The following is a 16,825-nucleotide window of genomic DNA, read 5'->3' as shown; positions in this document are numbered from 1 at the left end:
GGGGGGAGACGGAGTGAGGGCCTGTCCCCCCCTCATAGATTGGGACTACTAACCCTGACAATAGACGAGAACTTGTCGCCTCTCCCCCCTCCACACTCGTCATATCTAACCCTGATGATTAACACTGTTATCCTGCTCTTGAACAGTGACATATCAAATCAACTGTGTTTTTATGTATTTGTTATAATTAGGACTAAAGTCACTGTATTTGACATTCAGCGGCTCTTAATTGTACTGTGATTTTTTTATATATATTATTTTTATATCAAGAACGACACGGAGGCCCTGGTTAGGGCATTTGCTAATTAAATATAATAAGGGGAATTTAGTTTTCTTGCTGTGCCCTCCTTTAGCAGCTGTGTATGAAAGGTGTAATGTCGGACAAAGCCCTTCTTACACTTTCTCCTAGCATGTATCCACCAGCTCTTACCATACTTATCACCATTTGCTGCAACAGCCAAAGCTGTGATTCAGTGTACTCCTTCGCAACTAGGTGGGCATAGTTGTAACAGTCTATATTTTTTCAACACAGAATTTTGAAACGTTGACTAGGCTAGCTCCTCTAAAAAGTCCCTATTGTGTGGTAAGAACTTCTTGAACATTATAAGTATAAGCCCAGTTCTCAATCACTGTTCTGATAAATTTTCATAATCAGCGAGGAGGGCAGCCATTTCAGAGTAAATGTACCAACTGAACTGCAACTATTAATTTATGACTTATTATTATTATATTATTATTATTATTATGACATATAATTATACTACTAATAATAATTGGCATTTATACTACTACTACTACTAAAATAACAATAATAATAAATACCAAGTTTTCTGTAGATAGATTTTATTTAAAAAAAAATCATTTGCCTTGTCAGACGTCTGCAGTTTTCTCCCCCAGAATTATGGTGCATCCCAATTGCGACCCTGTCATCAGTGCTGCCAGACTGGAGGTTTTGAAAGCATCTATTTTTCTAGCATGTAAATATGTCTTTGGTGGTTTAGTTATTTTTTTATCGCGCATGTTCTCCATTCCTTTCGGGTTCGTGAAGTCATCGCAGTGGTGTCACCACATGCCCTGTATAGTACAGTAAAGCCAGGTCATGTCCAACCCCTTGGGGACATAGAAATAGTTACTATGAGTAAACATTCTGTTACAGATGCATGTAAGGGCCCGGCCGGTCAGACAAAGCCTTATAGACAGAGGTTCATATAACTTGTACCATGTGTACGGCTGGTTATTTTTAAAAAAAAATTTTTTACGTCTGTACCAACATGGTTCTTGTTTAGATGCAAAGACAAACATTTCTGTTTGCGTATCTACGAGCACAGATTCCCTTACAACTTAGTTGAATACCAACATTGAAATGTGGTTGTACACGAAACACCCCCCACTGTGCTTTGATTGGCGCAATCATGATTCGCTATTCTGGGCTGTTAGCCCCACGCCAAAAGACCCGACGTTTTAAGTCACGTTTTTCACTGCGCCAAACGGGATCGCTGTCACTAACGCTGACATTTTTGATTTTATCCCGACAATTTCGCAGCGCACATAAATTTTGCTAAATAGGGCCTTAAAGCTAATAATATGTATTTTTTAATTACGCATGAAGGGCGACTTATTATAATAATAATGTAATGCGTACGACAATTGCATGAAACACATAAATACAAACACAGATGACGGGTCGTACAGTCAGTTCGGATGTCCTGGAAAATGCAGCAGTTGCAGTATCCAGGACCTCTTTTATCGAGGCACACAGTTTTTAAAACTGCGTGACCGCACAAAAAGACCTTGGCCTGGCAGTACGTTTTTCAGGAATTCTGTGCTGTTTGCAAGGAATTTCAAAGCCGTAATGACGCATTCCAATGTCGTCGACATTACTGACTTTTACAGCACTGCAACTGAAGACCTAGTGCTAGAGTCTGATAGACCTAGTCAAGGGTCCTTGGACTTAGGAAAGATTCCCAGGAAAGTGAATCCTTTCTTTCAACCTCAATAGGGACTAACCGAGCTTTAAGTATGCTCGTTACAAATTTTTATCTATAGTCGAGAGTTTCAGTGAATCAAGGTCACGCGTCTCAAACAGTTTGAAACAAATGTTTGTTTCATCACCCAGGGAGGTTGGTCACTGCAGTTCCCTTTTTGCCAGAAAACCACCTTGTGCATATGTTGGATTCACGGCCAACAAACATCAAAAAATTTGCATAAAGTTTTAAAAGTATTTTACTATTTACATTTCCACAAAACTTAAGGTGTTTTACAATGGGAAATGTTATCTTTAGCACTTGAATTTGTGTGTGTCAGGGGGGCAACAATTCCCCCTGTGTTGTTTTAACACATTTTCAAATTTTGTTAAAAAAAAACGGGGAATAGTGCTTCCCCCCCGGAATCACTCGTCGTCGTGACGAAGCTGACCTTCAGCAGCACTCTTCGACTTCCTGTAGAAATGTTGGCGCATCACTTATACAAAGTGTATGGTCTTTGATTATAACATTATTAAGTTTGTCCATAATTCAAAAGACCTGTCTGCTGGACACGTTGCTACTATATCAAAAACTCTATAGTTTTTGAAACCAAAAATTTTTGGCTTTTGTGGCCGAAATACCGCCCAATTTGATAAAAACTATTTACTTTGTCTTAATACACTTTCAGAATTAAGTGAAAACTGAGATTCATTTTAATGTCGTTTGTATATGTGTAGTCAGTGAAAGTCAGGGGTGGTTTAACACAAACACCCAAACAAACAACAAAAAAAATTAGTCACTCGAGCGAAACTTTGACTCGCCGGTGTGGAAACCTTTGCGGAACGCTTGAAAACAGAACTTATTGTTTGCATATGTTACTTGGAAAAGTGAACCTGTTTTTCACACCACCCCGAAAAAAAGGTGAATTGTACATTCCAGGTAATTTATATGTTGTGTCGCTTCATATACATATTTTTGGGGAATTAAAACGATTAATTCGACAGGTTTCGTAGCTGTCTTGCGATATGTAGTGAACGCTAGATATTTGTAAATGTAAAACTTTACATTTTGATAGGTTGAATATCTTATAGACATACTTGTATGCACAGTTGGACACCAAGTTATTCGTTTTTTTGACTATTGACTTACTGAAATCATTTTACATCGATTTCAAAAAACTGCTGTGTGCACACACAGCCTTTCCCATAGGGTATGAACTCGATCAAGCTCTGATTTTTCACCCATCCTAAAAAGACAAGTTAAGCGTTTATGTCCCTGCTTATTGACTGTCCTTAAATTCAAACAAATCCACACGGAATCTTCTTCTTTAACGTTTAGGGTGTCCCTCTGAAGGAATGACAGTTACTTACTGATGCTGCACAATACTCATCCTGTAGCGACTGTTTTCTTGTAGCTGGTGTGTTCTCTGCTAGATAGCAATGTTGTTGGTTGTAAAAATGCGAATAATCTTGAGTTTCTTTGAACTTGTTTTGTCAATTTCAAAGTAGCCTTACTAGTTTTGAACTACGCCTGACCGAGGAGTCCAGCAGTTTGAAATATAGACCAAGTTGATATCCGGTGAAGCTTATGGCGGGCAGCGAATGTGGCGCTATTATTTGAGTTGAAAATATAGACAAGCAGAATTAAACAATGTGAATTCTGAAACCCAGGACCGAGTGTAGGAATACGTGCTTTTGTAACCCTGTGGATTTCCCCAAAGAGAGCTAGATTACTGGTACTAAATAACAGAGTGCCGCATTTTTATTTTAAACTGAACCTCGATTTTTACCGATACACCCACGTGGGTGAAAGTGTTCCGTCTGTAGACTGAATTCCGTCATAGCGGCCTCTCCAGGTCCACTGCTACGATTCGTGTAGAAATGAAGGGTTATGTTTATGTGGACAATTGTTAAATGTCTTCGCACGTACTTGATTTTTGTGCACTTTTCGTATATATGTTCTCCTGTTGAACTGTATCTAGACAATAGGCACCTAACCCACAGAGCACAGGGGAGGCAAACTGTATATTTTGTCCCTGTACTTTTTTGCTCAGTGTACACACGATATTATTCTATATTGTATTATGGGTTTTGCCTTTTTATAGCCTACGGCTTGAAATGTAATAACAAAAACAAGAAGACACTAAGTCCAACAATTGATACATACAATAAAACTTACAGAACATTGGTTTGAGCTCATAGTCGGTTCGCACTGCACTATTTACAACAGCTAACATGAGCAGCGGCATGATTGCAACAGAAGATGCTGGGCAGTTTGGAGGCTAGGTAGTTGTTAGTTTTGTTTGTTTTTATTCTCTGTTAATTCATATTAATTTTAAAAAGGCAAGAGAACTAGACGTTTATGTATTTTTTTTTAAAATAAGGAAGTTATGTTCGTGTTGGTGCGGGACCATGAACAGGTTTAAGTTCGTCACTGACTAAAGCACTGGTAATCTGAAGCAGTGGTATTTCAAAATAGCAGAAGCCCGTTTTTACTGTATTATTATTATTATTATTATTATTATTATTATTATTATTATTAACGTACGTGTTTACTGAAATATATTTTCAGCTTTCATATTGAAGCTTGTTGTGTAGGTGAGTCCTTCAGTCAAACCAAGTAGAAATTTACTTGCACCGTTTAAGACGTTTTTTTTTTTCAATTCAAGTAAGCGTATTTTTGTATAAAAAACGAAAATAGTGTCATCTTACTTTAACGCCAAGCACTGGCAGCCCACGTTAAAGGTATAAATAATGTGTATATATAAATATTTTAAAACTTGCAAGAAATGACTTGGTTGCAATAGCAGCAGTTACATCATTGTTTTAGGTTATTTTATTACGTGCAAACCTTGCCCTCTAACTCAGTGGACCATATTTAGAAGCAAGCACAAAGGCAAAGACACAGTTTCTTAGAGGAATAATAAACATTTTAATGCATATAACAAACAACTTGACTGGTCCTTTCTACAACTAAGTTTACACTGTTAAATATATACTGTTGAAATTGTTTTATTCTGCAAAAAAAGTCTTTGTATTTGCTTCAGAATTAATTCTTCTTTAAAATATAGTAAACCAGCTCTTCTGACCTAGCAAGTATTTTGAAATTTGACAAATTACTTGGGGAATACTTACCTTCAAAATAACAGCACATGCTTTTTTTGTTTAACACTTCTGTTTAATAAACTACATGTGGGAATTGTAGGTGCAGCACTGTGCAGAGATGCCATTGGTACTGACTGTGCCGTTTGGTGCTGCTTCTCCGTGGTCAAGTCTGCCTTCTACCATCCTAGAAACGTCTTAAGTCCATCCCTACCTTTCCCTCCCGGATGCGGAGATACTTTGTCATGCGTTTGTCTCCTCTCAATTCATCTACAAACCGACTGCAGCTAGTTCAGAATGCTGCTGCCAGGATCCTTACCAGATGTAAAACGTGATCTCATCACTACCCGATCTTGCCCAGCTGCACTGGCTACCTATAAAGTTCAGGATTACTTTCAAAACTCTCCTGCTCACCTACAATGCCCTTCATCACACAGGTCCCGAGTACCTTCTCAATCTGTTAACTCGCTATGTCCCTGCCTGCAAGCTGAGGTCCTTCGACTGGCTTACTTGTTATCCCCAAGCAAAAGTGCACCACACTTGGACAACGCTCATAACTCTCTCCCAGCTTTGGTTTGTGATGTTCCGACTGTAGCTCGCTTTAAATCAACTCTCAAAACCCACCTGTTCTCTCTTGCTTTCCATGCTCCTTAAGCCTAATCTCTGTTATTAGCCGCTGCTACTATTTCACATATTGTTACTATCATGTATTCTGTACTTTCCACTGTATTTATTGTACTATTTCATGTATGATGCACTTTCCACTGTATTCAGTATACAATTTCATGTATTATGCTGCTATCTTGTATTATGTATTTTCCACTCTATCATGTATTAAGCATTTCTGTATTTTGAAGCATTATGGATTTTCTTGTATTTACTGCATCTTCTAAAGTACTTTGTGATGGTGTTCCACTATGAAAGGTGCTATATGAAATAGCTTGATTAATTGACTTGTATTTATTTGGAATTAGTGCATGCTCAGTAAAATACATATTGAACATCTTATGCTGAAAAACCTGCACAGTTCTTGGTTTGCAATTACTAAAACCGTAACTTTACCGAGCAACGTTTGCTTGATTTCTTAGCTTAATTGTAAAAAAAAAAAAGAAAATAAGTAACTGAATAAGAAAGTTTGTGGTCCAGAGCGAGCTTCGAAACGTGTGTATAAAGTAGATTTGTTATACAGTTCAATAAACTGTTAATGCAAAAGCTTTATTTTTACAGTTGGTTATTAGTTATCAACATTGGAAATTATGTAAAACTTCTAAATTAGGTCTTTGAAAATGGTTCTTGAAGGTCCTTTTAAAGTCCTTGAAATTTGTATCAGAAAAAACTAAGAATCCTTAGGACATCTGATTTGAGTTAAGCAAAGATTGTGTGATGTTTTTATAAAATTAATATTGTGGGACATTGGGCATACATGTAAAATTTTGAGTAACATTTCAAAATCGATGTTTGTTAAAGAGCCTCGTGTGATTTATCAGGTTGATCCATCTGGTAAAAGGACATGTTATAAGTGAAGTCATTTCTGAATTTCTTTTTCTACAAAGTCAAGTTCAAATTTGCTTCTGAAAGTGGTCCCAAATGTCTCAGAATGCATCTGAGAGCGTGTACAACCCCAGACCCCCTGCCAAAAACTGGTTTTGACCCAGAAGTTTCAGTCAAAATGATCATTTGGCCACTTTCGCCCATGTACCCATTATTGAGCATGTAGTTTGAACATGTTTATACAGGTCATTTGAACGTGTGTGTGGTCTGTGATGAACCAGCTGATCTCCCATTGAACAATGCCATCAATTGCTTTTCATAAAGCAAAGTATTCTTACTCAACACCCAGGTAGCCTTCTTCGTTATCATTAAGCCTTTAGCCATCAGAATGTCTCCAGTTATTTATTTTTTTTAACACAGGATGACTGGCTTTTTTATTTTCAAATTTTCATTATGGCACTTCGTAGTTTCTGTTTTGCTTTAGGAGTTTCACGTATGAACTTTAGGTTAGAAACATGTTTGGAAAGCGTGTTATATGTTTACTGGAGGCTTTTTTTCCCTTTAAATTGGTTGATAAACATGATTATTTCAGTGCCGTTACAATGAGAGACACTGCAATGCTATATGCACGTTTTCTGGGTTAGACAGGTTATCGGATGGCGAAGAGCAGGGTATGATGTAACAGGTTACAATAGCATTGTTATTGGTTGACATCTGTTCAGAGAGAATAGCTGGCGGTATAAAGGGGATGATTAACGTGGGACGGCTGGAGTAATTAAAGTTAAGTGTCTTACATCAGTTTTATAAATATATTGTACAAATTCTAATCACGATGCACATTTTAAATACGAGGGGGCAACAAGCGGTCTAAACACAGTTTATATGCATACCTTAAAGTAACCTTTAAAAAATAACTTTTACAATTCAACAACGTGCATTTCACCTCCCAAGTGAGTTTTGGCTTTATTGGGTCCTCAATCGCAGGAGCTGTTAGCTTTCAACTGCATTCTTTGAAAAGGAATCTGATTGTCACCAAAATACTGCCCAGGCAGCTATTCAATATGTTTTACTTAGATTTACTTAATCCCATAATACATTTATGGACGGTTGTGTCTGTGTCAAGTCAGGCTGTACTGTGTATAAGCAAAATAGCAGCGGGACAGGCAGGTTAGAAATATTAAACCGTGGTTTTCATGCTAGACTACGAGCAAGGAGGAGGAATACAAAATTTGAATTAGTTGGCTGTTGCATAGCCATTGACATCGGTCTGGCAACTGTATTCTTAGCAGTTCCCACTTGAGCAATAGTTTATCTGCCTTTCTGGTCTCAATAGCAGTATGAACTGTATTTAGGCATTTATTCCATTTCAAAGTACTTGCTTTGAAATATCACTTGTGCAGACTTATAAAAATCAAATGGATAAACAGAAAGATTGATGAATGAGCTTTTCTTTTCACTTCAGTAAATAACACCCAGGTTCCTTGCTCTGGTATCACCAGATATTTATATAGCGTCCTCTTTATTTAACACGTTACATGATTAACTCCCCCATTGTTTCTTTGCTAAGTGTGTCTGTTTTGTAAAACAAGCGTTGTCACTGTAAACCAAAGAACGTGATGCGTTTAAAAGGTAAATGTCATGCGTTTATTGATGCACACTGTGTTATATTCCTAAACAGCGGTGTTTACTACCATTCTGTAAATACTGCTGTTTAGGTTTTTGTAATCTTAACTCATTGTTAAATGCTATGTGTTTAATATCTCAACACTAGGAGGACCTCAAGGTATGCGAAACATACAATTTCAATTAAGACTATCCATTTTAGCCGGTGAATTTGTAGATCTTGCCAAGTTTATTTTTGGTGTGGTTTCAGATATTTTAACTTTCCACCTTTCCCTTTTTTTTTTTTTTTAACCTTACATATTCCCTGACGCATTAATTCTCTTTCTCCCATATATGCGTCATGTGACACACATTTTTTAAAATACATGTATCCAAAAACATGAATTAGAAAAACCAGCTCTTCACCAGCTCCAGCACCAGATCGCATTCAGCTCTTTTGGGTGGGACGAGCTCGAGTGTCAACAGCTCTTATTTTTTCGTGAGGTAAAGTAAATTCATCTCTTGTCTGTCTGAGGTAAGTTGTATATCTCCACTTAAGATAATTTTCAACTAATATTCTTATATTTAATCATTCATGGGGCGTGAGCTGGGGGTGTAAGGATAGGGCAGAAGGGAGCGCTAAGTAGGACAGAGTGCCGGCTAGAAAGGACCGGACCTAGGATAGAAGAACGGGCGAGACCCACTCTAACAGCAGACCAGCGAAGCTGGACATGGAAGCCAGGATAGAAGGTGGTCACTGACTGAGGGCGGCGATGCTGAAAAAACCCAGGGGCAAAGGACCCAGCAACTGAAAACACATACGAGGGTTATGACTTGGGGAGTCGCCCCTCGGGAGGAAGACAGTCCCGGAAGACCGGGACACAAAAGGAGAGAGAGAGAGAGAGAGAGAGAGAGAGAGAGAGAGAGAGAGAGAGAGGTACCCAGCGTCTGATACTTCTATAAAGGGGCGCTCGTTAGACCCCCAATTGGCTGAGACTTCACGCTGCCTGGAACCTGAAATAAGGACAGGGCATAGAGGTTTGTATGGGACTCGAGCACGGAGTAGCCATGTTCCGAATTGAGGCAGAGTATAGAAGAGAGCCTCGAGTGAGGTAAGATACGCGCAGTAGCTGCGAAAGGACAGAGTGTGGCCAGGGGTCCGCTCTGACTTACATGGTGAGAACCTCCATGAAGGTAAGGGAGGCGGATGCCTAGCCCTGAGGTCGGAGAAATTAGACTCACTTGCCCCCCAAAGGATGAACCCCCGGCACCTCACGAAATCTTCCACACCATGAGACAAACAAAAGACAGCACATACCAGCACATAACATAAACAAAAGACCAGAAGGACAAACGGGACAAACAGGAGAATGTTTAGTAATTTAGTAGGATGTGACTGTATACCTGCTGCTCAGTGGAGAGGATAAAACCCCTTGAGGCTAGTTGGAGGGGGTGAACCTCTAGTGTCCCCGGCAGACAGGAAGCCCCCACTCCTGGCATACTAGCAATTTTAGAGCTCCCTCAGCACTATATATCCAGAGAAGGATGAATGAATGTAGGAATCCGCTGTGTAAACGACACATTTGGGGATGGGGGGGGGGGGGGGGGGGGGGGGGGGGGGAGTCGAGGAGGGGGGGGGGGGGGAGGGGAGGGAGGCCTGCTCTGAGGCGAGGATGGAGTCGAGAGGGAGGCCTGTTCTGGAAGCGAGGGTGGCGAGGAGGGAGGCCTGCTCTGGAGGCGATGGCGGAGTTGAGTGATGATAGGAGTGAGAGGAATCAATGAACAGGGGGTCTGAGGAGGGGGAGGGGGGGTTCCTGCTTTGGAGATACCTTGCAAAGGGAAATAGGGCTCTTGATACTTGATGGGTGAATGGACCGACTGCGCTGAAATTGATCTGTCTTGGAGGTATGCAACCAATCGAAGGCGGTCGAGAGGCAGCTGATCTCCATAGGTAGATCCTTGTAGGGGGAGAAGCGGCTTTTCCAAAGAGTGGAAATTAGCAAATGGAGAATGTATGTTGATATATACAGACAGGAAGGTGAGGCAGGGGGAAAGCTCTAAAGAATCCCACGGAGGGTCAGGCAGAATGCTGGTATGGAGAGACTGGAGGGAGATGGAGAGAATCCCTAGCATGGACGATGAGAGCCAGGATCAGGTTTTGATTGAAGGAATATGATTATTCAATTCTGGGCGCAGAAGGTTGAAGACAGTGAGCAGGCTGTAGAATAGGAGCTCTTGAACAAGGGGTGAGGGATGCAGACATGTAATGCTGAGCAGATTGAAGGAGGTTACTGAGAGTAGGATTCTGTCAAATAGCATCTGGAGAAGCTGGGGATTCTGGATGGGGGTTGTGGAAGCTGGTGAGACCAGCTGACTAAAATCGGATACAGAAAGTAGAGGCAGAAGGAAAGCTGGAACTGATGGTTGAGGTGGCACCTGGACTGAACAGATATATGAATCTTCTGCTGGGGAAGCTCGGCGCTTTACGCCCCATATTCTACAAATGAGGGCAGAGATGAGATGCCACCATTCTATGTGTTGGCTAATATGGGATCGATCAGCGGTTTGCTACTATCATGTCTGCTTGAAATGGAAAAGGTAAACTCACATTCAAAGATTTGGGTTTTGCGACTCCAGTTATAATAATCATAATCAAGACAGATTTCCAGTCTCGTACCACGTCTCTCACAAGTATCAATGCTGTAATATTTGAGAGGATGAGAGGAGATATGACTAGGATTGTTGAGGAAGTGCCCCATATTTTGATTAGATGGGGATTAGCGTTAGCCTTGATTGTGGGAATGCTGCCACGATCTGCGTATTGGAGGAAAGCTGGAGCATTGGAGGTTCTGGAGAAGTGCAGTTGTAGATTTAAACTGTAAGCTAGATAAACTTTTGCATGCTGCAGTTGTGAGCAGATCTGAAGAGGGAGCGGAGATCTGCTGTAGTAAGGCATAATTAACAGTAGAGGGCAGGATCTGCTGAACAGAGCAGAGGTCTGAGGAAGAAAACAATGGAGTGCTGTCAGTAGTGTAGGCCCAGCTGTAGAGAGCAGAGATGTGGTGAATCAGAGATCTGCAATGGTGAACTAAGGACTACCATTGGTAGAGTGCGGTGGTCTGCTGCAGAGAGTAGGGATCTGCTGAATGCAGTAGATATTGGTCTTTCAGTGTTAAGGCAGATTTAGACGGAGCCAGAGATGGGGCTGCTTGGGAGAGATAAAGAATGCAGAGATCCGAGACTGCTGCAGAACCAAGAGGATGAAGAATGTGTTGCTCAGAGGCGTCTGCAAACCTATTGATTGGTTGGGAGCAGTTGTGAGAGTATAGTATATTGGGGGTAGGAGGACATTGACTGAAACGTTGATAATCGTAGGACATGGTTCCGTGACTGACTGGCGGGACAAAATGAAGTGTGAAAATTGAATAAGGTGCCTTGATGAAGCTGGTCAGATTGGAGGAGCAGTGCCAGATGAGGAAACATGAATCTGTGAACAGAAATAAGTCACAGGAATGGATGCCTGATGCAGGGAAGCTGGACGTTACTGTGTTGGTAGATTCTGAGCATCTCAAAAAGCAGCTGAGTAAGGTTGCTTCATGACCAGGTCCTTGAAGAGGGGAAAGAATTGAAATTGAAGAATGTCAGTTGATATAGGTAAGCAAAAAGTTGAGGAGGAGGGGGAACGCCTGAGAATCCCTCGGAATGACAACAAACTGCAGGAATGTATAGAAAAACTGGAGCGTGCGAGCTTCACAGTGATAGCAAACCAGTTTAAAGACTGTATAGAATTTGTGGTGTTATTCTACCATCTAGAGGTTATGATTGGAATTAACCATTGCTGGAGTGAAGCCGTGTAGAATATATTTGGTTATTGTGATTGAAATCCTTGTCAATAAAGAACAACAATTGTGTATTCTTTTAGATTTGAATATATTCGTTACATGTTTTAGGACAGTTAGTCATGTATATAAATACGTTAACACAGTATTTAGATGTCACAATTTGGCAAGTTGAACAAGCCCTCGCAGATTGTGAAAGCGCAGCAGCAGCAAGCCAGAAGATTGCAGTACTGAGGCACGGAGCTCGCAGTGCCGGATGAAGCTGCCTGGTCACCATGGCGATTTACCACTCTCCACAGTCACTTAATGAGGGTGTTGCCGTGGTAGCCATGGACTGAGAGGCGCTGGTGGAAAAATTGCAGAACAGCGGTGTTGTTGGAGCATGTTGTGACCAGTCGAAAGCACAAGCTGCCACAGGTTGAAATGGAGTATGAAATGGGCTGGATAGGTCTTTTAAAACGTTGAACGTAGCTAATAGAAATCCAGGGCAGTATCTTCTGAAGGAACGATAAATTGTGCTGGCTCTGGGAGCGGGGGAGGGACGTTTGATTGCAAACGACAAGTAAAGAAAGATTCAGCTGATAGAGCTTTGTGGTGGATTTAAATAGAGGAATTATGGCAAGGCAAACGCTGACGACGGGAATGTCGATGTCCTGTTGAAGGAGCTTTAGAGGTTTTAGTGGAGGGCCAGTCTGTCTAATAAAGACTCGGACAAGTTGAGAAATGAAGCTGCGGTTTGGACGGTGCTGTTGCTGGGCTGGAAACGACTGGAGCTCTGCAGCCGAATAGAGAAGCGGAATGATGAGAAGAATCACCGGAGCAGGCAGGAAAATAATTGATAATATCTTGGGAGCGCTGCACAGAAAATTGACCTCCAGTGAAAGGCAACAAAGTGTAGATTAATTGACAGGAAATTGGAAGCCCCCTGCTGCACGCTCCCTGAACTACGCAAGCTAACATTAAAAAAAAAAAAAAAACCTAGCAGTCTTATTTATTACTGCAGTTGATCGCCATTTCACGAGATTTGGTTGTTGGCACCACATGAAAATTCAATTTAGGGACACTTGAGGTGTTCTTCAGTGTAAACTACTTCAGGTTTCATGATATGTCAGATGTATCTTACATATATCTAACATCCAATAGGGCAAGGGCAATAGAAACTAAACCTGGGAGAGGTTATAACCCAGGCAAAAAGTTATCTATACATAATCAAGACAGATTACGTACTATACATACACTATCATAGTCTCTTTTAGAAATCATGTAAATTATCGCAATAAACTTTCAATGAATGCCCAAGACTTTTTAAATAAAAATACAGGTCAACTTTGGTTTTATTTCAGTCACAGCTGTAGCAGGAGCGATGGGTAGCTGGAGATGCAGCTCTGCATAACCACTGAAAAAGTGCAAAATAAACCAAATCAGATAACACAGAATAGTGAACAAAACCAAAATCTAATTCTAATACAAATCAATCAAATACACAAAATAAACCAACGAAACAAACACAGCTCAGCTACATAAATAAATCACACCAATAATAATGGAAAACTCCATACATAATGAATAGTGTGCTGTGAATTTGGCAGGGGTGCAGTACCAGCCAGGGCCACCAGGAGGTACAGACTTCAAAGAGAGCTGTAATCAAAAAAGTAGATTTAAATGGTACCCACATAGAAAAAGCTATATATATGGGTTATATATAGGACCAGTCAAAAGTTTCCAAACAGCTATTCCGTATGCTACAATGCAAGAGAAAGGGCTTGCATGCAATGTGTGTGACGCAAATCAAGACTGGATTCAATGCTTTGAGCGCAAGGCCTGTGTTAAACACAACTGGCTTGTGAAATATCGTTTATAATGTTCAGCGTTATAAAGCATCATGTTTCAGATATTAAACGGACCATAGTCTGTCTGTAGAACCATTAGATTATAAACCCACAAGAAACCAAGTTTAATATAGTATTGTTTTTCTTATTTTGAACATAAGTCTATTTGCATTTTGTTAAAAGCTGAAATTCCAGAGACAAATAGAACAACTGAACACAAACTGTCAGCTACAACCAGACAACACCGGTTCAGCATTCAACAAAATACCAGCACTACTTACTAAAACTCCAGCACTATTTACTAATATACCAGCACTACTTACTGTACTAATACACCAGCACTAGTTATTAAAACTTGAGCACTACTTAATATACCAGCACTACTTACTAAAACACAACCACTGCTTACTAATATACCAGCACTACTTACTGTACTAAAATACTAGCACTACTTACTAGTGCTCATGTACCAACACAAATACCAACTTACTAAAAAACGAGCATTACTTACTACTGCTCTGCCTGAAGCGACTGCCATTAACACCTTGAACCAGATAGACTGGTCCAGATGAAACAAATGTCTTTGCTTCCTTTTTTTTTTTTTTTACTTGGTGGAGGTATAGGCAGTGAACTGTGAGAAGTGAAAAACCACATCATTATATCCTTTCTTTTATCACACTCAAAAAAACCATCAATGAAACACAGGTACGATAAATCATACATATTACATATAAACTACCAATACATTTCAGTATAACTGATTCCACAAATACCAGATTATTATTGTAATGAGTACAGAATATTTAACTTGTGTTTCACATATTGCAGCACATCTGTGCCTCATACAATGTTGAAAGAAATCCTTACTCCTTTGGTAATGCAGCTGCCAGTCCATTTACTAAACTGACCTGATGCTATGCACTGTATTCTGCTGGATCCAAGTCCCTCTTTCCATGCGTGTGAATGAAGTAGTAAAATGGTGTAGCAAAGTCCTGTTTTACTCTGAATTGGTTTTGTGGTTTGCTAGAATTGTCTAATTTGGAGTTCCATGCAGTTGCTTTTTAAAAGAAAGCCCCTTTTTTTTTTTTTTAAATATAACCTCCTACTGCAGAACAATACACTAGTTGTGTAATGTAGGCAGTATGAGGTGACTTTCCCATGTATGCTGTCTACATTGTTCCGTGTAAATATTTAGGGTTTTTTCCAATCAACATGGCGGAGTAAAACAGGACTTTGCTACACCATTTTACTACTTCATTCACACGCAAGGTTGTCAACCATCTGTAAATGTGAATCACATTTGGACTGTAAACCCATGATCTTTGGATGGAAAGAAAGGACGGTATATTTATGGCTTTGCAGCGTTCCCAATCTGCTCAAATGACCTCTACCTACACCTTTTATATGCTGAAGTATCAAAAGAATGCAGGTCAACGATACTTGTAGTCTGTGTCCATCAACCAATTAGCCAAAGCACAGTGAGCTTGGGTGACAGCATCCAGCTTGCAATGTTTTTTTTTTTCCCCACAGGTGGTTCTTTGAAATATGCTGGAGAGCCTAGAAGTAAAATATATACAATGCCAAGTGACTGACTTTACGGATCTTCGATCGGTTCTGGTTTCTGATGAATACTGGCACAAAAGTGCATGCTTGTCTACACCTAGCAGAGAGCCATGTTTTCATACACTTGCCAAGTTTCCCATGAATATGCTAGCTTTGCTTATGGATCCAGAAATGGTAGGGGGCAGGGTGCAGAAACTAATAATTTACTCAGTGTGCTATTCTTGACGTCATGTTACAACAGGATAATTACCAACCACGTGCTGCTAGTGAAATGTTAACGTACTGGCTTTGACGTCTTCTGTACTCAATGGGGTTTCATGTCACATGAAGCAATCTCCAAACAGAGCAGGACTGGCAGCTGCATTACAAAAGGAGTAAGGATTTCTTTCAACATTGTATGAGGCACAGATGTGCTGCAATATGTGAAACACAAGTTAAATATTCTGTACTCATTACAATAATAATCTGGTATTTGTGGAATCAGTTATACTGAAATGTACTGGTAGTTTATATGTAATATTTATGATTTATCGTACCTGTGTTTCATTGATGTTTTTTTGAGTGTGATAAAAGAAAGGATATAATAATGTGGTTTTTCACTTCTCACAGTTCACTGCCTATACCTCCACCAAGTAAAAAAAAAAAAAAAGGAAGCAAAGACATTTGTTTCATCTGGACCAGTCTATCTGGTTCAAGGTGTTAATGGCAGTCGCTTCAGGCAGAGCAGTAGTAAGTAATGCTCGTTTTTTAGTAAGTTGGTATTTGTGTTGGTACATGAGCACTAGTAAGTAGTGCTAGTATTTTAGTACAGTAAGTAGTGCTGGTATATTAGTAAGCAGTGGTTGTGTTTTAGTAAGTAGTGCTGGTATATTAAGTAGTGCTCAAGTTTTAATAACTAGTGCTGGTGTATTAGTACAGTAAGTAGTGCTGGTATATTAGTAAATAGTGCTGGAGTTTTAGTAAGTAGTGCTGGTATTTTGTTGAATGCTGAACCGGTGTTGTCTGGTTGTAGCTGACAGTTTGTGTTCAGTTGTTCTATTTGTCTCTGGAATTTCAGCTTTTAACAAAATGCAAATAGACTTATGTTCAAAATAAGAAAAACAATACTATATTAAACTTGGTTTCTTGTGGGTTTATAATCTAATGGTTCTACAGACAGACTATGGTCCGTTTAATATCTGAAACATGATGCTTTATAACGCTGAACATTATAAACGATATTTCACAAGCCAGTTGTGTTTAACACAGGCCTTGCGCTCAAAGCATTGAATCCAGTCTTGATTTGCGTCACACACATTGCATGCAAGCCCTTTCTCTTGCATTGTAGCATACGGAATAGCTGTTTGGATCAAGGACAGGTTCTGATATGCTTTAGTTTAAAGGTGTGATTATTATATATTTCCAGCAAATCATGCATCTGTGTTCTAGAGTGTAAT

This window comes from Polyodon spathula, chromosome 23 (genome assembly GCF_017654505.1).
Source record: "Polyodon spathula isolate WHYD16114869_AA chromosome 23, ASM1765450v1, whole genome shotgun sequence".
In the NCBI taxonomy this organism is placed as follows: domain Eukaryota; kingdom Metazoa; phylum Chordata; class Actinopteri; order Acipenseriformes; family Polyodontidae; genus Polyodon; species Polyodon spathula.
Note: the sequence above shows the minus strand (reverse complement) of the source record.